The 24536-nt window shown below is 40.2% G+C and overlaps 1 protein-coding gene across 1 annotated transcript in view; it reads right to left on the minus strand.

Moving 5' to 3' along the window:
• The window catches only part of PHACTR1 (phosphatase and actin regulator 1), a 308164-nt gene that overhangs the window by 251586 nt on the left and 32042 nt on the right, over window positions 1–24536 (minus strand).

Here is a 24536-nt window from a genome sequence, read left to right on the forward strand (position 1 = left end):
TGCAAGACAATTTGCTTCTTGCTGTGCATCACCTCGGGCAGTAGCACTGAAATAAACTCGAATGTAAGTATCACCTCCCATTGCCCTACTCATAGGGATCGTCGTCAAATGGCAGTATGATACAGGAAAAGGTAAGCAGATAGACTAAAATCTTACAGTAAGTTAAATTATGGATTGTGTTTCAGGAAAACATTTCATGCCAAATTCATAGAATTGGTTATTTCAACTGAGCCTGCTGATCTCAGCTTTGGCTCAGTCAGGTCTGTGCACAACAATTGTGGTGGCACACGAAAACACAATTATGTGACTGACAATCGTGCACCTCAATCAACAGCAATAACACCACTGCTATAAAGAAACCTACAGTTCCTCAGACTGTTCAAGAATAGGTTTTATGATAAAGACACTTAAAAGTTTTCTAACACTAGTGAAATAACTGTGCAACATTTATTAAACTAGGATGCAGGTATACTTCTCCATTAGTATTTCGACTTGGATGCAAACTGCTGGAACTAAAAAGACCTACACTGAATTCAGTTGCTATGTAATCAAATGAATGTTCCAAATTATTCACATTTTTATTCTGATTACCATTTCATGCACATTCTTACTGTTCCCAGGAGGACTGCTGTTTTTTACAGCTGTGGGAGAGGAGAAATATTGTAAACTATGACAGCAGAGATAACCATTTAACAGCCCCAACCCTTTCTTCAGCACCTCCTGCAGTTTGGTTAGGGTGCTTTCAGGCCAGTTAGTAGCTCTGTGTGAATAATATTCTTGTCTACTCCACTATACAACAAGTCCATGCACCAAGATTCAAGTATTAGAACTCCTGTTCAAAGCAGATTGCATAAAATATGCATTTGGAAAGGTTTCAGCAAGAGCTCCAATACCTATGCAGCATTAAATGGCTTTATCAATACATAATTTCACTCTTATTTCTGTGAACCTTCCCCTATACATTGCTGAAGTCTAAAACTTTTTGCCTTTCATACTAAAGGCCTCAAAGTTTATCTGGGAGCATGCTGTAATTCTTTGTAGACCTGAACTGATGCTTTCCATTTCACTCTGAACTAAATTTTTAAACAAGGTTATCATGGAACTTGAAAATTGTGACTGCTTCAGGAAATGAGCCCATTTTCCTCCCCTATTCTCCACACTAGTGGCAAGATACTTAGGATAAAGAAGAGAAACAAAGTTCAAAGATGAATCTGTCAAGTCTTGCAGATGCAGGATACACTCAGTTTAGCACTACAACTATTAAAAATAAAGTTTTCCTGAGTGTGTTTAAAGACACTTAGAAAAGCATTACCAAGTCCTGCCATGGGGCAATTTACCTAGAAGTTCACTCTAAATACACTGTTAAGCCTCTCTCTCAACAAATAGGATTTACTCAAACACAATGTCTTCACAGCATTCAGAACTCATATTTTGTATTGCTTGTTTTATGAGGAGTTAGCACTTATCTCATTTGGTCACCCCCCAGTCTTGCTAAGTGCATGCAGGATATTGACATCAGAAATACCCTGTCCCTCCTGGGTAGGGCCCCTCAGTATCACATCCAGAAAGCACTGCTTGGTAAACAGACACCTTACCCTCCATCTTCATACATAACATCTGATTAGAGGGAAGAAAAAAAAAAATAAAAGAAGAAAGATCAGCCAACCAAACAAACCCCCCCACACCTTCAAGAAAAGGAAAAACCCCAAATAACTGACAAAGTAATAGGAATAAATGAATAAATGAAGACAACTGCCAGCCATAGAAATAGTATGTCAAAAGACTGAGTTACACTTTACAGTATCTCTGAAGGCTTAGGATACCATTGTCTCTGTAGAGGCTGAGATGTGTCAGAACAGCCACTGCAGAGATTAAAATGTTCTCTCTCTCCTCCCCCTCCCAAAATACTGTAGGGGGATCAACACACAACCACAGCAACAGGCCCTCTTGGTGCACACTAAAGAGAAGTAGTACAAGGAGGGAGCATTAGGATCCCCTACTCACTTGATGGCTTGCGGCAGAACCCTGCACCTGACAATGGTTGTTTCCTGAGCAGATGCAGTTAAGAGAAAAAAAGGTTTTTTTCTGTCCCCCTATACCTGCCTACAAATCTGAGTGACCTGCCACTTGGCCCCTCTCTCTCAGCTGAATGATCCTAGCCTCCTCATCTATTTGTTCCCAACATTTGTACCATCTGTATGGTGTTAAAGAAAATAAGAGGTGGTCTCCCTGTACCAAAAAAAAAAAAATCCAAAAACCAGGAGAGAAATATTTATTTATGTAAATTATCATATCCTTATGAAAACCTGAAATGAATGTTAGTGGTGGGGAGGGGTACTTGTGCTAACAGCCTGAGGATGATTTTTTTACTTTCACTTGAAAGCACTCTTACAAATCTAATACAAATTCAGAAAAAGAGGGAAAAAGTTAGTGATTGGTTCCTCTCTATGAGACTTTAAACAAAGTTTATCTGTGCAATTATAAATGGCATAAATTACAAGTTTTCCTCAGTGAAGGTTCATTTTCCAAGATGTACCCTGTCAAAATTAGATGTAATTAAATAGCATTTTTTTCATATTCCAGAGAGAAATAAATTAAAATTTGGCATGAAATTACAACTTTCCATGTGAAAAAAATGATAGTGTTTGAGCCTCTAACCTTGCCCTAATGAAAGCTGTATTACATCATCCTAAATCTATATAGAGGCAATCACATATTTCCCTGGCATTTTTAATGACATTCACATCATGTTTCAGCTCTCCCATATTATTTAAGACATGCAGAGAATGCTTCAGTCTCTGAAAAGAGCCAGGCTGGCATTTCTACTCTGGTATTTTGGCTCAAGTGATCATTTGCCTTTTGATAAAACACATATTGATGATTCCTTCCACACTTCACAGAATGACAGAATATGTTCAGTTGGAAGGGACCCACAAGGATCATTGAGTCCAACCCTTAGCCCTGCCCAGCATCATCCCCAAGAATCACACCATGTGATTCTCACATGTGGACAATGTGAAAGCATGGTCCAAAAGCTTCTTGAACTCTGTCCGGCTTGGTGCTGTGACCACTGCCCTGGGGAGCCTATTCCAGTGCCCAGCCACTCTCTGGGTGAAAAACTTTTTCCTAATACCCAACCTAAACTTCCCCTGACACAACTTGTAGCAGACTTCAAAGCAGTAAAGGACTGGTCCCAGCAGAAATATATTGGTATCCAACTGTGGTTAGTTTCTTTTTAAAGAACTCAACCTTGCTCTTCAAGGACAGCCCTTGGGGCAGCTCTTGAGCTCTTCAGAAAAGGCAGTACAAATAATTGTCATGACATCCAGACAAAACTGCCCAACTCCGGAACAAGGGGTGCATGGAAATTTCCTCTCAACTACTCATCTGTGTGCAACACTCATCAAGGAACAACACGCTAATGAGGAGCTGGAGAGCATCAGTATTTCTAAAGCGACAGTGGCAACAGGTACAAAATTGAGTGACAGAAACAACAGCTATGCGATGGGATGTCCTGCTAGAGGGCAGCACATACACACACTCCTAAAAGCTGGCAAGAAAATGCCATGGAAAAGGCAAAACCCCTTGGTTATTAAATATCATCTGAGATCTATTTAGTTTTTAATCACCTTTGCTGTAGGTTGCACCAGGAATATAAACGGTTTCCTCATGATACACCACATGTTCCTGGACTGTACTAAAACCCTGATATGGTGGATCAGGATGAGAATCCAAGATGAGCAGATGAATGCTGAAAGGAAGATGGATTATAGCAGCCAGCTCTCTCAGAACATGACATTACAAGGAGCAAGTAATTTTTGTCACAGGTAGCAAAAACATTAACTCTCAGGGGTAGAGGAATGGAAGATGGAACTATTAAGATCCAAAAATAAACCCAGCATGAACTAAACCACAGATACATTGCCAAGTTCTTTCCACTTTACACTGATATTTCCTAATTTGCTTAAGTTTATCCAATATCCTGAGCAAACAACTTCATCATATAAATTGTCCAAAAGCTGCTTACCTATGAGATTTAGTTTTTTGTGGTATTTTTCTGCTTCCCTGCTGAAACTTTTTATAAAATCAGATGGAAAATCTGAAGATTTATTTATATTATAAACTGTTATTATATTGAAAAGACTATTGAAGAATTGCTAGAGAAGGTGGAGTTCTGCAAACATTCTTGCTAAGAAAACATCACTTCTGTCACTGCTCATGAAAAATGAATGAAGGAGTTCATGAATACCATCAAAGTGTTCTGGCTCCTGGTTTTGTTGTGATTTTTTACATGTTCCATTCCAGATTCAACCTTGTTTCCCCAAATCTTTCCTGACTGATAGCAGTCCATACAGTTTTAAAGATATAATTTTTTTTCTCCAAGAAAAGTGAATGTATGTAGACAGCTCTGCTGGAAAGCAAATCTTACATTTCCAGAAAGTCTTATTCAAGCCAATAATAAATGATGCAATATCATACTTCAAGTTATTTACTTGAAATAATTAGAACTATTAGTACAGTCTGTTCAGTCTTCTAAGAAAAGTCATAGAACAGATATTGTGAAGTAGGGAAATATCAAGGAAACAGTTTCTGAAATAGCTTTTAACCTCTTTTTTTGGTGTGCGACTAGCGTGAATAACTAGAACAAGAATGACTACAGAGCTTTGAGAGCAAAGGCAAAGAACATGAGAGCCCAGGGGATGACCTCATTGACGGGAAAAGTCTGGACAGGTGTGGATGCACACTGAGAACTAACAATGAGCTCTGCAGCCAGTGTTGCAAGCTGTGCTTTGGCTTTCACGGCCCAGGATCCCTCTTTAAGGAAGAAGAGCTGAGAGACAGAATCCATTTGACGAAGTAGGGTAAAATCCCCTTTGCCAAAAGGCTTGCAGACCCAGTGCAGAGGATTTTAAGCTGGGTACATGTGGGGACACTGAGAATGCCTTGCAGGTCAGTGAGAGACTGGAAGTAGAGGGGAACTAAGTACACAGGGCAAGGTGATGGGAGCCAAAGAGCCCTCAGTAGGGATAAAACAGGTTGAAAGGGGGCCATCTCACATGCTGGTACACAACTGCACAGTGCCTGTGTGCCACAGCTCTGCAAAGGATAGCTGTAGGCAAATGAATACAGCAAATGAATCCCAACCTCCTGCAGTCTGATTGCATATTCAAAGAGAAAACCCCAATTTTTAAGTATCAAAATGCATAAGCTAGAAAGTGGACCTAGGTTGTACTTTGGCAATATATTCAAGTTTGCACTCCTGTATCTTGATACAGCCTCTCTTTTAAAATGCAGATGTCTGCAGCCAAATATTTCTTCAAATATTTCCCCCTATCTAATTCACCTTAGCAGTCATGAGACCTCATCCCTAAGCTTGACTTCATGCTGAACCGTTCTCTTCTCTTCATTACTCAGTAGATTTCTTTAAGAAGAGTGGGCTAACGTACATGAATTTGCAAAGGCGTGCTATCCCCAGCTTCTGATTCAGACTAAGGAGGTGTTACTTCTGTGTTCATTAAAACACTTTTTTTTTAATAAATTTTAATTTATGTACACATGGTCTTCTGCTTTGGATTCCAAATGCCAGAATATAAATGGACCAAATTTTGTTACAAGTTCTACTGGTAATGAAACACAAACAAAATCAAATGCCACAAGAAAAAAACCCCTGATATTTTACCCTGAAGGGATCCAAGCAAAGCAAGAGAAAATGAGTTGATGAGAGAACTCTGTATTCTTTCTTCTTGGAGAGTACAATTCTCTGCACACTTTGATGAATTAGTGAGAGTTTATGCATGGTGAATGTATGGAGATGAATGTGGAAACAGGATTAATAAATATTCTGCAAAGGGAAAGCTCAGAGATCCTGAAAGTTTTACCACGTCGGTCAGGAAAGACACAATATCACACTGTACTTATAATTCACACCCTCTATGCTCAAACCCATAATGGCAGTTGCAGCAGCAGGCTTTCCTGGCAGGTAATATATGAACCCTGAGATGGCACCTGGGACTCTCTGGAGACTTTTGCTCTCCTTAATGGAAATGCAAGACCTTTTTTTTTTCCCAAAAGAATACTGGAAGCATGACAGCAAGGATCACTCCAAATGAGCAGAGATCACTCCCAATGACCACAGAAGATAATTACAAAGCATTAGGAAATGCTTAACTTTTCAAGGTGCTTCCTGGGGGTGTAGAGGGTGGAGCAGGAGAAGAAAGGGGATGAGGAATATGCTTACGTTTCAAGCTTAAAAATTACTGATTCAATCAAATATCTAAATTTGGGGATTCTGAAGCATACTGTACGGACATATGTGCTGTCAGCTGCAAACTACTCCTACGGCACTAGGAGTTGAACGCAGCACCATATGTTATGCCAAGATTACTGATTTTCATTAGATATGAAAGAAGATTTCCAATTTTAATCTTAATTTTCAATCATTATTTTATTTGGCAGTCTAAACACAATGATGACAGCCAGTATCATGATTCTATCTCTGCACCTGCTGCAGGTACATCCCCTCTCACTTTCTCCCTCTTCCTTTCAAGCCTTAAGGGGAAAAAAAGAGAAACCTTGAGACTGAGCAAGCCCTAAGGATTTTGCTAGGCACGAACACTGAGGTCACAAATCCCTCTGCCTCCCTACAAGAAACTATGATGGATAGTAGGCTGTGACCTGGGGCCTTTAAAGAAAGAAGTCAGTCTTTAAAGTACAAGTCGTGAGTGAAGTCGTGACTGTGTTAGCAGAGGTTATACCTGTAGAAAGCAGGGCAATGCTATGAAAGAGCTGGCTTACCCATCTCTTCTCACATTCTGACTCTGACAACAGTGTGAGAGGGAAATGGAAAATCTGTGAACATTCATTGGCCTTCTTGTATCTCCCCAGGGATGGGTAAACAGGCAAGGTGAAACACGTAACAGGAAGATTGCAATGTCTCAATTCCAGGTCCATGTTGTCTGACTAAAGTAACACCCTGTGTGCCAGCCCCATAAAAACATGACAAAAATTACTTAATCCCATCCCTGAACAAACAGTAGATGTGGAAAAAATGGTTTGAAAAAAAGGAGAGTTTCCTCTGCTCCTGAAGAAGCACAGTGGGATTGCAGTCCCTGGTTGGAGCAGTGTGAGAAGTTGCAATTCCAGTTAATTTTAAGAGACCAGACTAGTGTTACCAGTCATATTTTATACTTTAGTACTTAAGGGAGACTGAATTTCCTAAATGGTTAAAATAAGGAAAAAAAATGATTGCAGCAGATGAAGCCTTCAATAAGGATATACTTACAAGTAAGTGTTTACAATAGGGATTTAGAATGAAAAAAGCAAACACACAAGGGAGAAGCACCTAAGGCCACAGCAAATTGTTACCCCTTCAAAATGAGTTATCTTTATACAGACTAAGCAGCAATGGGCTATCAATGGAAGCAATGCAAGTCACGTTCCACTAAGGAACAAATATGAAACACAGCTGTAAAAAACGAACACAACTTTTCCTGGGAGGTAGAGGCTGATGTTTGTCTCCTGGTTGCTTTGACCTGTATAGACAAGGAGGGTATCATTCTCCAGGGATGCCTGTACAGCATCTCCATGACCACTACACTTTCTCCCACAGCAAAATGCCAAGCCACCCATTACTTGTCCACACGTACATATTCTGTACTTGCATGAATCTTTTTGCATCTACTTCCACATCTTCTGTGAGTGTCACACTATTTTCTTTTCCTAAGAGAAAGACCCCAAAAGCTTTTAGTTTTCATTACAAATAATAATTCCTAGGTGCACAGGAAACAGCTGGGAATGGGTATATATGTAGCAGAGCAGCCGGCAGCACAGGGCACAGAATGCCAAGACAATGCTCATGTACTCACTGGGTCTGAGGAAGCTCTTCCAAACCCCTACTTCCGTAACCACTCTGTCCTTTCCGTTTCCCTGTCTTTGATGTCTAAAGTAACCTCAAGCCATCAACCATATCTAATTATGTTTTGGTTTGTAACCAGCCCAGATAATTAATGTAGTCTACCAGATTAATGGTTTTCACTCTCTTTCAATTTGAGGTGAATAGTTTCTGCAGCTGGATGATCCATCTCCCTAATACAATTTTTACTTCATTTAGCAGAAGATTTAAGACATTTTCCATCCACAATTTCTTATGAAACATTCTTTTAATTTACATGTAATAGCCTGCATTTCAGAATGTCAAGATCAGCAGCAAAAGAGTACATTTTTCTAATGGAAATTATCTAACACCTTCTAGTAACAGTGAAGGCAAAGGGATGCATGTATCTACAAACTTCTTGTTTATTTTCTTTCCAGCTCCTCAGGATTCTTCAGGTAATAATACCCTGGCAGAGCAGCACCAGGTTATGAAACATCACTGTACATCCCATCCTACCATTCACAACAAAACTCACTTTTTAATATGGCTGGGTCATTAACCTACAGTAACTGGGGTCACTATCAGGGTCCTGTTAATAGTATAGCCAAGGTACTGTTAGCCAACATACAATAGCTGGCACTGCAAGGTCAAATACAGTAAGCACTGGGCTGTGAAGAGCCATTCATTCTATTTGCTTAACGACATGCTGAACTTCTTGTACCTACTGGAAAGTGGCATCCCCTTTTCAGTACAGTTTCTGCTAGGTCTACCACTGTGCAACTTAATTAGAGAGCAATTTTGCATGAAATAGCTCTTGCAGCTTAGGCAGGGCTGGAGCACAGGTAGGTCAGTAGCTGCTGTGCCGCTTGGAAAACCAGTGATGACAGCTACCATCAACCCAAAAATAGTGCTGCTGGGGCAGCACCATGCCTTCTGGTGGTAGTTGAACTATTCCACACTCTTACTTTACTTGTCATAAAGCAAAGCAGACAAATATTTCTATTCAATGTGTCTCAGACTGTTAGATCATTAAGGTGCCTGCACACACTTGATGTCTCAGACAAACATCATTTCTAAGAAAGGTGCCATTTACACACAAATATAGGACATGTGTGTGTGTTTGTACACAGGCAAAATGCAACTTAAAATGCACGTGGCCAGTGTTCTGAAGCTCCTCCTGCTTTTTCAGTGCAGAGAGAAAACTCAGCGCTTGTTATCAAAGCCTGACTAGACCAGAGCTAAGAGCCAGGAGACTGTTCAGCTTTAAAACTGATAATCTAATTGGACTTTTTTGTTGCGTTCTTGATAGCAAGGTTGTGTGAAGAGATTAATGTCTTGTTCAGTGAACACTGTATGGAGCGTTTGAGCTCTGGGTGTCCAAATCAGATACAGGGCACTTTGGTGGTGGTGACTAACAGGTATTACTTTGCCTGAGGGATGCTGCATCATGAAATCCACAAGAGAGATGCCACAAAGTGAACAGGCAAAGGCATGAAAACACACTTACAGGCAATTTCTTCTGGTTGGAACTGAGGCATCCCAGCAGGAATTTGACGATCACTTCCCTGGTCTGCTGAGAAAGAAAGTCTCCTTTTCTAGGTCTGTGTTTTTGAACAGCCACTCTGGTTTGAGTTGGGTTTTTTTTTGTTGTTTTAAATAAAGCACATGCTCTATGCTGCTTCCTGATTTCTTCCAGGCATTAAAGTTATCCAGCGGGATTGGATGCAGTAATTTTAAGTATATGAAAATCTTCTGGGAAGAACATGACTGGAATATTAATTTTAAGTAACAATTATATGCACATTTTCTAGCAGAAGTGACTGTAGGAGCAGACAACAAAAGCATTCCCGATTCTCTGAAGTCTCTGTTTGTTGAGTCACACATGGAGGAGGAAGGCTCTCAGATATGTCTTTAAGTAAACTATCACTGTCATATTCCCTGTGAGAAGGACTAAAAGTATGATTATAATTATAATAATAATGATAGCAAAGACAACAAAACCAATGGCCTGACCCACAGTTTTTTATGCCTGACTGTAATCATAGAGGCTCGAGCTCTGAAGGGTCTGGTGGGTGATATGCTAAATATTTGTTCAGTACAGATGTGATCATTTGGTTTCTATACTGAAGCACTGGGTCCTTTGATTTCAGCAGCTGGAGACAAATTGCTAAGCACATTGACACGCACTGTATCTTTGTAGTAAGATCTTCAAAGGACTCCAGCAGGTTAGTCCGACTTTTCTTCTCTCAGCTCAATTCTAGCATTTTTGTAATCAGCCTGTGCTTTTCTGTATGGCTTCCCAGCACATCAGCTAAGACAGATGCAAAGATGATTTTCAAACAGGCTAACCTACATGCAGTATGCAGGCTATGGCTCTAGATAGGGCTCCTCGGTTAAGCTTTATACCACTTTGAGAAGAACAGTCTTATCCCAAACTTTCAATTATCCCTCAAAACTACAGAAGTATGTTGAATAAATCCAAAGGATGAATCAACTCTCTTTCTACCACTGCACTTCCTTCATTTTGTACTGACAGTCTCAGATGATGGTTATCCAGTTGAAAAGCCTCTGCTCCCTACACATCGGAAACTTTTTATCATCAGATGGGGTACTGATACCACTACCTACCACTCGTCTCATTTTCACAGAATGTGTTTACTCTGTAGCATCATATGTATGACACCCACATTTCCCCATTCCTATTTTTAATCATATTTACTGACACTTCAAGGTAAAACAGCAATCCAGGAGGAAACACTTAGACTGTCAGAAGAACAGCAGATGTTATGCTTGTACCTGGTGTTTTCTGTGCAACATTTTGCAAAAGTCAAAATTCATAGAATCATAAAATATACTGAGTTGGAAGGGACTCAGTCAAGTCCACAGCAACAATTTGTTCTATGGCTTCTCAGTTATCACAGCAATCTGCTGGTGTTCTTGCTAATTCCTTTTCAATTAATGTAGGTGATTCTCACTTAGTTTTCTTCCTCCACTTTGAGTTCCAAGATGATTGCTCCTCCCTCGGTTCAAGCAAAAGCAGCCTCAGGATTGCCCTGACTTTGCTTGTAGTTATGCACGATCAGAGGTGCACCCTCCATCTGGAAGTCATTTTAGCAATCTTTGTTTTGCTCCGGCAGCAAGGGCATCAGCATAAATACCTTGAAAACTTGCACTAACTGGGACTTGGCACAGCAAAATTGTGTCTTCTGCACCTGAAAGTTTTAACTGAGCATTTGCAATCAAAGACTGGCTGCTTCTCTACACTATTCCAGTGGCACTGAATTACAATAGTTTGAGTTGGAAGGGACCTTTAAAGGTCAAGAAGGAACCTTTAAAGGCACTGAGGTCAGCACATATTTACAAACTGATCCTTTAATATATAATAGTTTTACCACTATTTGTTAGTGGGAGGGAGGAAGGAAAAAAGAGAGGGAGGACCTCTATGTCTTCTGGAAATAGTCAGCTCCTTGGCAAGCATGATGCATTGGACTACCACCATTGCTGTCCCCATACAAAAATTCCTCTCTGATTTATCTTTCTGAGCAACCAATACTACATCTCAAGAGTTCAAAAAATATTCTGCTGCTGCAAAAGCTAAAATGCAAGCATATTAAGTGATTCCTTCCTCAGGGTCTGTGGTATTCTCTAGCTACTATTCAAATCACAAGCTCTTTATATCTTGTTCAGCAATGACCACGTGCTAACCCATAATAAATGTCATTGTACCCTCTTCAGACCTGCTCTGGGTGCTGAGGAAAGGGAACTTGGCAGCCAGCAGCACTTCTTTTATTCAGGCAGGATCAAGTTCCCTGGGGTTCCCTTGTTCAACTCTCTGCTTCTTTCATCTTCCGCTCATACACGCAGCTCCTTTTCTGTCCTACGCAGGATCACTGCTAATACCTTACATGAGTATAATCACAAGTTGTAACAAAAAACAAACGGCATTTATTAAATGAGCAAAGTTCATTTCCTTAAACAGCATGTTTCCGACTCTGCAATCTGCTGTGTTTATTCACATGCTCATTGATGAATATTTCATTACTTCAGAACAGGCTTCCTAGTCAATGTTTCAGACTAAGCTCCAGGCCAGTAAAACATTTAAGCAAGTGCAGGACAGAATTTTAGGAGTGTGGATAATCCTATTGAAAGAACTGAAGCAGAATCAGCTGCACTATCAACATCTGCCCCCAATGCAGAATAAGAATGTAGGAAAAAGTTAATTTCTACCCTCGAACATCCGCAAAACACAGTCTGTTTTCACAGTACCTAACAAACACATTCCTCCCCAGGAAAGGAGGTTGCACATTAATTGCCAGGAACTGTGTGGCTAAAAATAAAGACACAAAAAAGGAGTCTTACGATACTGATGAAGTGAGAAGAATCTCAGAGCTTTGAGCTAGATTCTTGACGGCAATAGAGAGTGCACTAAGAATAGTGAATGAGTAGGAGTAGTCAAGGCTGAAAAGTTTCTAAAGTGTTTTGATTGCCAATTTCTTCATGAATCTCTTAATCAGGCTACCTCTTATGTGAGAAGGTTAAATCTCCTGTGGAGCTTCAGTGTTCTGAAAGGTAGGTAGTTGGGAAACATCTAGTTCTGGCTTGCACACCATTCAGTGGATAGCCAAAGCACCGGTAAGAACAGCAAGTGTCTTGGATTGGTCAACAGAGAATTGCTCTGGCTATAGGAATTATTTTAACAGAGAGACATGGTAAAATGTTAGAGCCAAGGCCAAAATACACCTGTGAAGTATCTCTCTCCCCATCTACAGTAATGCACAGTTAGTGAGGTGCATAACAGAAGGATTAAAGAAACCCCAACCCCACAAAGAACTCAACCTTTACTAGGTAGGTGAAAAAAGAATGTTTCGTTAGATGAGTCAAAACCTATTCTGACACAGCTCAACCTGAATCTCTGCTCTCCAGAAGAGTATACATATTATTCCAGAAGCTGCATTTCATACTCTGTCAAATCCTTGACATAAGAAAGTCACCAATAAAATTTTTGATGAAACTCTGGAGTGCACAAATCTTGAAGTGGCCCTAAGAACTTACTAGGTCAGAAAGAACTACAGCAGAGCTTCAAACTCTTAGCCTTTTCAAAGACAAGCCAACACTAACACCATGGGCACAGGGACTCTGACACCACCTAAAGACCAGTGCTTAACTCTCTTTTTGAGGAGGCACATTGTTACCTGACCCATGCATAAGACTTGCTTTTGGATGTATAAAAGGGAGCTGGGATTTCACGTTGACAGGAAGTTTGGGGGGAAAACAAACAAACAAAATAGACTTGACGTAAGGACCACAGCAAGGGAATAGGTAAGAATACCAGGGAATCATTTGTTCTTTGGAAGAAAAGGGTGTTTGTATATCCAAGTACTGCAAAAATAAGCTCGCAAGGGCAGTTTATGTAGCTGTATTAACACTGTGGTCTTGAACAGCTCTTAGATAACTGAGAGTAATCACCTGATAGCCATTAACTTTAGAAAAGCAGTAAAATAGTTTTATTTTAAGACTGTTAGCCTTGTTCTCAACACCACCGATTTTCTATTTGGAATAGATATCTTCCTCTTATATTCTTTTCTGCAGCAAAAATTTGCAATTGGAGATAAATATGTTATAATATTATGGCTACAACTTGAAGACCTTTGTGAAACTGCAGCACCCTAGGACTGCCACACATCAACACCACCCTGAAGACAAGCAAATGCATTTTCTACATAATCCTGTTTCACAAAATCCAGGAATGAAAACACCCACAATACCACATGAATACCAATGCCTGAGCCTGCATGCCATACAGCTGACTGCCAAACAGAGCCTGCTCACCTGTTCAGAAATGTCAACAGAACGTAAGAAAGGTAATTTTGTGAGGATTATTATTTTAGATGGGCAATAACAAAAGCTGGAGTAGGTGGAGATTTCACTTTCTTTTCATTCTGGGTCACTAGTTTACAGCTTTCTGCAGCTTTCCTTTCGTACACTAGTCCAAATTGCCTTCTGGTATTCTGTTGAAAATGCTATGTCAGAAGGGCTGTTTTCTTTCCTTTTCATGCCCTCACCTTTCCTTTATTTAAACAACTGATGGCCCATCCATGATAAATAAAATATTGCAAGAACTCAACAGGCTTGTAGACTTTCCAGCTGTATTTCTGCTCTGAACAGTGGTTACTTGAAAGCATGACGGTACCATGGGTAATGCTCAGACCTTCAGCTCCCAAAACATAAAAGGATTTTTAGGTGCAGGAACTACGATGCTCCATTGAGCAGCTCTCATTTCATGTCCTCAGTATCCTGAGTTCCAGGGTAGTTCTTCAGTATATTCATAAAAGTCTTCATTGTAGAAAGGCTGATGTTAAAGAGAGTTAAATCATTTACATAATCAACTAACCACAATCGAAAGTACTGTATTAAACATTACTCTCCTTACTCTTATCCTTACTGACAGCATTACATGAGATGTAGTAACATTCCTAGACAATGTTCCAAGGCAATGAAACCGGACAAATGGCAAAAATCTTATTGTTCTCAGTGAACCATAATGTAATCTTAAATTTAATTTCTTCTTACTGCTAATATTTAAACTCCTTTCTTGTCACCTAGAGACTTGCAGCACTGCCACTGTGGGAGCCCATCATTTAACATTCCTCACAGAATTCATAGCAACAACTTGAGTCATCGCCATTCCAGTGACTCACTCCTGCCACTTGATATACATCACTTTAAGTCACACAAAACCATCTGAGTGACAGCCAGCAGCAGCCCTATGATTTTCTGGCTTCTGCATCATTACATTTCTCTTCTTAGCACTTCTTAGTGCTCACATGTCTTCACTATACAAAAAAAGTAATTTAAAAATGTAATTTCTATTAACATAACAAAAAAATCCAGATCCTTCACATGCATACAGAAAAAAAAGTGCCTTCCTACCTGATTGTACCAAAGCACTGCAGAAATGGTCATGAGAAGTTCTCATTGCCACCATAAGGGATCTAAAGCCGACACTTGCAAACAGTTTTCAGAGACTGACAATAACCTAAGCCCTAGAGGGGAACTTTAAAACATTGTAGAGGAGCACTGTAAGTGCCCTACTTATGACAAGGCCTACTGCCTCCTTGTTTCATATCTTCAGGGCAAAAGAGGGAAAGAAGTAAATACGCAGAAATGACATCTAAGCTCCTTTGCTTTCACACCAGAGAGATGGTAGTCTCTTCCCAAATTTAAGCACATACCAAAGATTTGTCTTTGGTGACACTATCTGGGACCAATATAAGCAAATTAATTAATCCTTCTTTGATGGTAAAGAGGTTCTTTAACCTGTAGAGGCTGAAAGTTGCATCAAAGTAGCTGGGAGGTGGAGCCAGGCATCCGCATGCTTCCATCTACCTCTTTTTGAGGAAAGCATGAGTACACATGCCCAGAGTAATGACAGCAGTGGGGGCTTAGGTCAGCCCAGAAGGGCTGGCTTGGGAAGCCAGCTGCCAGGCTCAAGATGGCCACCTGGAAACAAGCAGTGAATGAAGTAGGTGGAGGGGCAGCTATGAATATTCAGTAATGCGTGTGCTTTAAGTAGCCTGAAACCTACTGCCATGCATCTTTGTGGTCACTTGATAATACATCCACGAGAGGCTGTGGTGTCTCTATCCACAGAGATGTTCAAACCCCAACTCGACACAGCCCTGAGCAACCTGCTGTAGTTGACTCTCCTTTGAACAAGGTGAGATGATCTCCAGAGGGCCCTTCCCACCTCAACTCTTACTCTGAGAATAACTTACATAGTGCACAGAAGCAGACCATTGTCTCCTGCATACAATGCCTCGAGAATGCAACATTCAAACACATTACATAGTTTTCAGGAGCAGTACTTAATTGTCAGGGGTATCATTAACTGCTGTCAGCAACTCAGCAGGAGTCTTCCCGTTCCTGACAAATGGCCAGTGTCACTCCCCAGTTAGACATTCCCTGCTAAATCATAATTTTCAGCTTCTGCAGTCTTGTGGTTTGACTCAGGATTTCTTCAATTTCAAAAAACCCACACAAATACTTAAATAAAACACTGAGGAACCACTTGACTTGGTTTGGTTTGGTTTAGTAGCTGGCACTACAGACTATATTTCAATCCTATTGGGGCATATTTTGTGATATATTTCAAAACAGGGTAGCAAGATGAGACTTTCAGTAGATAGAGGATGTGTCTGCCTTTTGTCCTGTGGTTTTCCCCTAGACAAAGATGAACAAGCACTGATTTCAATGGACAGTTTATCCTTTCCAGGGATAAACTGGATAAATTTAATCTTGCTAAAGATTGTCGTAAGAACACAGTAACCCTAAATCTTTCCTTTGTCTTGCTGGTCAAATCTAAACAGTGATGGTCATATTTGGGGACGGGAGAGCTAATGTTTCCTATTTTTAAGTTATTAACCTTATTAAACAGTGAAAACTTCAAAAAATTTCCCATAATACTCTCATGGTTGTTTTCAGTATGGTGTTAGAAGAAAAAATTAAGTGCAACCCGGACTGTTATGCAAGGCTAACATTTGCATGTGCATGCAATGAAACACAGGCAATCAGACAGTGTTTGGCGTTATAACCAAAGAAGAGACTTGGTAGGATATCCTCTCAAATATTGGCAAGGATCAGGACACACCTGTGGGCATGTGTACGAATGAAGAGATGGGTCCAGAGAAAGAAAAAGAGAGAGGTGTGGAAGGAGGAGAGAGGAATAGTTTATAGTCACAATTATCAAACTGACAGTTCCCATATCATTAACAGAGCAGTAATTACTTCACAGGACTACTTTGATAGCTCTAAAATTGCAGAATATTGCAATATTGTGTGGATAGTTGAAGCCATTACTCTCATCACTGGCAAGTAACTGGTCAAACTGAGTTTAGGGAACTTTGCCAAGAGGGAAGGGAGTAGATCTCTCTTATCCTTTTCTTTTCAAGAATGATTTGTGTTGTAATGGACCTTAAAGACCACATGCTTCCAACCCCCTTTCACTGCAGGGGCAATTTCCACTAGACCAGGTTGCTAAAAGTCTCATTCAATCTGGCCTTGAACACTTCCAGGGATGGGGTATCCACATCCTCTCTGTTCCAGCACCTCACCAGCTGCATAGTGAAGAATCCTTTCCATCTAAACCCACCCTGTGACAGTTTTAAGCCACTCCCCCATGTCTTACCACTACATACCCTTATAAAAACTCCCTGTCCAGCCATCCTGAAGGATCCCCTTTGGTTGAATTCAATCCAACAGGTCCACGTCCTTATTATGCTGGGGATCCCAGAGTTGAACACGGTACTCCAGCTGCAGTCTGATGACAGTGGAGGAGAGAGGGAGACTCACCTGTATCCCTTCCTCATACAGAGCATTATAGGAGGCCCCTCAAGCACAATCTTTGGTCTTCTGCCCAGTCTCCATGCCATGACAGCCACAAAAAGCCCCATATAATCTTTTAAGTACCAAAGCTTCACTACCAGTTAAGTTTTTGATGCTGAGCCACATGGGAAGACAAAATAGCAAAATCTCTTTGTCTTCAACTTCCTGAAGTCAAAACCTGAATAATGTCTGGCTTGTTAATGATTATTAAAAATTCTTAGAAAAGTTTATTCTATGATATTTTTCTCTACAGGTTTTTAAGTTAAATAACTTTACAGGCCAGGGAATGTATACAGAGACCAGAACAACCTTAAAGTTCACTCAGGCAAGTGACCTGTCTTCAGGAGGCACTTTGTCCGGGCGGAGTGAAGAACAATGCTCACAGAGACAGTTTTTAGAAGCACTGGGAGTACATGAAAAGGAGCCAGGCTGATCAATTACTTCTACTCTGAACAGCATGTCTGCAGCATATTTTCTAAACAACATCAAGTCAACTTTGCCAATTATACAAATCCAAATGCACATGAATAAAAAGACTACTTTTATAAAAACTTAATTGGAAATTCTTTTAAAATCCTCTAACCTTACAACTCTGACATACTGAGAAATAGTTCCTATTACAGCTTCTTTTGAGGATTTTCTAAAGCACTACTCATAGATCTAGCTGATACTACTTAAGTGAAAAGAAGTTTTATTTGTTAGGCTCGTGCCTACCATTGAAAACCATGAATTTGAAAACCCATCCCTTAAGCAGTAACAAAAAAGTAACAGTATACATTCAACAGCATATTGCTACAATAAAGAATAACCAGAAGCAAAAATTACAGCTGAATGGATATTGTAAAACAGGGAAGTGACAGTTTAGCAAGCAAATGAAATGCAGAATGCCTGAAGAGCTGATTTTCAGATTTCCATTGCATGGTTACTGTTCTAACTTGTGCAAGAGAAATTGCTATGATGGCTGAAATCCAGCTGCTGAAATCTTAAACCAAGTTGCTTTCACAGGTCAGAACAGCCACAATTAACTGAAGTGGGGACAGTTGCAAGAACATTCCTTGGGTCCCAGTTCACTGAAATACCTTAAATATAGACAAGCTTTTAAGCTTACATTTATTACTTTAGTTGCTTTAACTGTGACAGAGTCAATGGATAAAAGCAACAAAATGCTCTTGAGTGAGGATATGGATGTACAAAAAATGTGTAAAAGCTGCAAGTACAGCTTGTTTCAGTTTTGGGAAACAATGTTTGTATAGCAATAACAGTGTCCTGCTGCATGATTCATGCTATTACATATGTTTGGCAAAACAAATGCATAAAACCAAAAAAACTCATATACCTTTATCCAATGTAATGCTGCCAGTAGCACTTCTGAAGTATTGAAGAGCTCAATGCTCTTGAACCAAGCAGAGAATGCATAGGTCAAACATCAGACAGGCTACAGGAACAGAGTGTTGGACACAATGATCTCTTTCAAAGTTCTTCCTAGTCCTGAATAATGATCCTTTGTTGATGAACACAAGCACGAACTTTGTTGATGCTGACAGCTCTTTGAAATTAGATATCAGAGCAGCCATCCTCGTGTTGCCCTTGCTGTGGCTTTAGGTGTGGTTCCACAGTAAGGTAATCCAATTTAAATACAAGATGATACAGGATTTTTCCCTCCTAGCTGTGTACCCTCCCTATCTGGTCCAGACAACTGATGCCGCAAAAAAAGCTGGGAACTATTCTTTTACTAGATGGTTTTCCAGGCAAGCGTTAGTTCCAGCTGGAGAGAGGAAATAGGTGGACTTCATGCATGAAACAAATGGTGTCTGAGCACAGAAGGCAATCATATCCCTGAAACCTTTCTTCCACAATCCTGAAGGCTCTCTTCCACAGTCAGCACCCTCTCTCAAATAACAGCCTTTATCAGATAGAAGTTTTTCGTTGGAGTACAAGCAGCATGCATTTTCAGTTCATCAGCACTCTAAGTCAAAAGCTTTTCATTACAACCTCCTCCAATTTTGGGTATTCTACTTTTTCCCCCATGTGGTTCTGGAAGGTCTTACAGTTCTAAAATTTTCATCAATTTTAATCAAGCTGCAAAAGAGCAAAACAGTATTTTCCCCGATTTAGAAGCAGTATAGCCAACCAACGTCAAAGATCATTTCCTGCAAGTATAGAAAAATAATTTTTAAAGCTAGCCAACTTTGAGCTTTCTATGTCAATTAAAATAGCAGATGGCTCATGCCCAGTGATGGAGTGCAGCAAAGTACTTTATGGTGTATGGTATAACACCATAATGAAAAAAGACATCACAAGGGTAAACACTTTAATCACCGAGAAGCTTTCAAAATATATGGAATTCAGACAGTGGGTAAAGGGAGAAGAGATAATGTCCAGAAACTGGTAACACTAAGCTGCAAAGCATATTGTTTTGATGAATCCAGAGTTGCCCAAGGCCTGCAAAACACAAGTTGATTGAAGAGATTCAACACCTTTAACTGTCTAAGCAATCTTCTTTGATCAAATACATTTCCAAAGCACAAAATCCCTGCCACTTCAACAGAAGATTAAGGAGTTTCTCTGCACAAAGGTTGAGATTCTGCAGGAAGAAGTCCAGTGGACCGTTTGGGGAAAAGTGAGCTCTCCACTGACCATGGAAGCAGCCTCAGTATTGTTTTTTAGCTTCCATTGCTGAATCTTTCTCTGAGACATCAGGAACACTACTTTATTTCTATTTGTCCATTTAAAGAATAATTTATTTCGCTTTTGCATCTAGAAATGTGTTGTCTGACATGTAAGACATAAATGCACATAGTGATAGATCCAGATTTGTGCAAAGAAAAAAAGAGGGAAAAAAAAAGAAAGAAAAAAGCTGTTTGTGAATCAGTTCAAATGTTCTGCCTGCCCGTTCTATTAACTCTTGTTCAAAGGTTGTTTCTCTGGCTTGTTTGGAAATGTACTGAAATTACAACTGTCTGCTGCATTTTCTAGCAAATGCAAATAAACCTGCTTGGTTTGTTCAGAAAAATAAAATTTTGTTTTAAAACAAAAAAGAAAAGCAAACTGGTTAAACTAGAAGTTTCAGCACAGTCTATAAAATAATTTCAGAATTTATTGTTTCAGGAAGAAAGCAACAGATTTAAGTTTAGATTTAAGTGTGTTCTCTTAGGCAAGAGGGAACCTATCTGACAGGAAGACACACATATAAATAAAGCACAGCTGATCTGTAGCAACTGAGATATCAGGCAAAATGCAAGCTCTTGTCAGCATCTGAATACTTTTTATTTGAGCTTCCACATAGAAAGGATTTGAATTGACAGGGTGGCCACTATTTCTTGGAATTTTCTTTTGGTGGTGTGGGGCTTTTTTTGTTTTATGTGTTGGTTGGTATCATCTTCTTTCCCCTCTATCAACCTCTATGAATCTCTACTCGTCCCTGGTGAGGCCACATCTGGAGTGCTGTGTCCAGTTCTGGGTTCCTCAGTACAAGAAAGACAAGGAGCTCCTGGAGCAGGTTCAGTGGAGGGTCACAAAAAGAGGTCTGGAGCATCTCTCTTATAAGGAGAGACTGAGGGAGCTGGGCCTGTTTTGTCTGGAGAAGAGAAGACTGAGAGGGGATCTCATTAACACATATGAATATCTCACAGGCAGGTGCCAAGAGGATGGTGCCAGACTCTTCTCAGTGGTGCAGGTGACTAGATGAGGAGCAATGGCCATAAACTGAAACACAAGAAATTCCACCTCAACATGAGGAAGAACTTATTTACACTGAGGGTGGCAGAGCACTGAACAGGCTGCCCAGGGAGCTCGTGGAGTCTCCCTCTCTGGAGGATTCAAAACCCACCTGGATGTGTTCCTGTGTCACCTGCTCTAGGTGATCCTGCCTTGACAGGGGGTTTAGACTGGATGATCTCCAGAGGTCCCTTTCAACCCCAACCACTCTGTGATTCTGTAGGCTACCTCAAGATTACCTATATATAGAATTACCTTGAAAACTAAAGTCTAAAAGCCACTTGAAAGGAGAAAAGTGAGGGATGCATGGAAACCAGCTGCATTCTCTATTTTCTTTAGATTAAGAAAAAAAAATATTGAAAGGATTCAAAGGTACCCTTGGAGGTTCAACAAGCACTAAAAATAGATATATAAAGAAATATAAGTATATGGAAAGTATTCAACACTCATTTCACAAGAGATGCATTTATTTTTTCTTTAGATGACTGGCTCATAAATAAGCACTATGCTTCAGGAAACCACACAAGGACACCACATCAATTTTTAAATGACTACAGGCACATGTACGTTTTGCCACATGGAAATTTTTGTCAGAAAATATTCAGGTTGATATTTTCACAGCTTACTGTCAGTATGAATTATCAGCAATACACACTACCACAAATGTTCAATTACACTACATATATGACTAATTTCTTATTTCATTGAATGGCCACACAGGCATTCCTTAATATAGGATCTGCTACACAGAGAGCAGATGGTGGTACCTAAGTTGTTTGCATTTGGTAACAGGAATGTGTTTCTTTTCTAAAAAGAGGTTTTGTGAAGAGAAGTATATTTCCCCTTTCGATCTCTAGAATGGTTCTCCAAAAATGGTTCTCTCTTCCACTGCAGTCACATCCAGGTCTGATTAAATCTACACAACTGAAATAATGAAATAGAGGGTACCTGGCTGAGTACTAACTTCTGGAATCTCTCCCTCAGAAAGGAAAAGAATTTCTTGGAAGTTCATGTTCTTACAGCACTCCTATGGAACCAAACCCCAGGATAACAAAAAGGGAGGAAACCTCTCCCCACTGCACACAGGTTCTTGAGCTTCAGCTGCAGTGCAAGACTGAAACACTGCAGCAAGCTGAAATGAACCCTGATCTAGCAAGGGGCTTTCAGCAGAAACCCTGACCAGCTGAAGCAATGTCTGAAAGACTCTGGCTCTCTTAAAAACTACAATTAAGGCTAGAAATGGCATTTCAGAAACAGGGTCATAGATCGGGAAGGATTTGGGGATGTCTGTGAATGTATGAACGAGGGTATGTTTTTCTCACATATTGAAGATACACTCGTACAGCAAAACAGCAGATTAAATCCCAGGTCTAAGAGATTCTTTCTGTGTTTCTTTTGTCTGGTTGAATACTACTTTTCCATGGCAATGGAGTGGAATCCAACATTAGCTATCTTACAAAGCAGCATCAAAAGAAAAGCATGAAATTAATAAAGTACAAGGATAATTAGATGATACTTTACCAAGTAGTAAAGACCCATAGGAAACAGCACCACGTTTCTGTTTCAGCTGAACCATACACTACCAAGACCAAAAGAAACCCTAAAACCAACATTGCTTTACCTACAAATGAATGCATCATAAACCTAATCCTTTGAGGATTTTTTAAGCTTATCCTTAGGGTAAATACTCATGTTTCATTCACAAAGCTGTTGAAATACAAATAAAGGTAGCTCTCTTAACTGGCAACCCTACTGGCCTGAGAGATGGTGAACTGGTCTGAAACTCCATCTTCTCTCTCCTCACTTCAGATTATCCTTGACTAAATCATCAAAACTTAATTCTATGTGTGCACACTAGCGCTCTCCTAGGAAGTCCTTTATTTCTGCAGTAAGGAGAATGAAGATGTTGTTCTGACCCTGTTGTTACACTGACCTCTTCCAGCAGAGCAGCAGCTGAATGGCTGTGATTGAGGTCTTCATCACTTCAGCTTTCAGCCTCCCAGCAAAGGAATTGAAAGGCGGCAGAGTAACATGAAATTATGTATGCACTAGCTGAGAAGTAGGAAGTAGAAAGAACAGCACAGGCCTGGCCAGGGATTAGTATTCAAATACAATACAGAGAATTTAAATGATGGTCATAAAGATCACTTACTGGATTTTCAGTCACTTTACTTGCCAAGAGTAAACAACTCCCTGGAGACAGCTTAAGAACTGCACTAGAAGAAAGCCAGAGCAGGTTCCTGCTGATGCCAAAGTCTGTGGGGCTCAGGACCACTGATATTTACTAGACAGTACTTACACCAGGCTGAAAAATGCATGAACTTCATTCTCTTTCAGCTTTGTGTAGAACTGATGCGCTGCTATCCCCCATTCTGGATTACTCAGTAAAAGACCAACCAGATCTATCAATCACCTCATCCACTAAGAAATCTTACCTACAGACCAGCAAGGCAGAGGCTGGAAAAAAACAGATAATTTTAACATGAGGGCTTGCATTATTTACATCTCCTTCACACTGGGTTTACAGCAGCTTAGCTCACAGGCGTTCCTTTTCATTGACACAGATCTAAACAGGAAAGGAAGTATCGGTGCTTTTCAGACAAATATTGAGGGACAAATATTCTTGTGTCTTCAAGGGATAACTCCACATTGGCAGCAGCACAGAATGGCATCACAGCAGTGAAGCCCTGAAGGGCAGATTTCTTCCCTGACACATGAGTAGAGCATGGCTGGCACCAAGACACATAAGTGCCCTCAATGTTCCTTGGACTAAACATCTATCCCAGCTGGACACACATCCCAGCAGGAGGACAACTGCTCAGCAAGATCCAGACTGACCACATGAGCTAAACAGGTTTTCTCATCCTGTGAAGCGTAATGGTGAAACAGTGACCTTCTGCTCTGGGAGGCATGCTGCTGTGTGCCTTTCTCTCCCACCCTCCCCAAGACAGACCAGCAGCACATCAGAGCTGGGTTTCAAGGCAGAGTTCAGTTCTGCAGCCCCTCCTCATTTGTGCACAATGACATAAACAGGGCTGCTCCAGCCACTACCTACTACTCGGAGCGTGTTACCTTTGGACTCAGCATAAAGCCTCAGATTTTGAGGATTACCAGTTTTGTGATGATTCATATAACAACCAGTCTGTGCAGTAGCAATACAAAAATTCTGCTTTAGCTCTTTTTTTTTTTTTTTTTAATACAAACAGCATAAAAGCAAAAAACCAAAAGCCCGCAGCATACATTCTCAGCTTTAGCTTTAGGTGAGAGGTTTCTTCCCTCTCTTCCTCCCCACAAATGGTTTTGGTTTTTTTTAATGTTTACATTGCATTAAATGAAGATAACTGTAAATTATAAATCTGATGACTAGAGGTGGTTAGTTTCTTCTTCTTTTCATTACTGTTCTGCATCTTTAGATCCTGAGTTGTTTTATGAACACTCGAGTAGCAGCACATTAAAAATTTAAAAGGTAGACAAAAAGAAACAAAGAATTAAAATAAACCTTGTAATTTCTTGATTACTCAGAATTACTTTAGTATCTGTCATACTTCTTTAGATGGAACCTTAC

Source organism: Corvus cornix, chromosome 2, assembly GCF_000738735.6.
Source record: "Corvus cornix cornix isolate S_Up_H32 chromosome 2, ASM73873v5, whole genome shotgun sequence".
Lineage (NCBI taxonomy): Eukaryota > Metazoa > Chordata > Aves > Passeriformes > Corvidae > Corvus > Corvus cornix.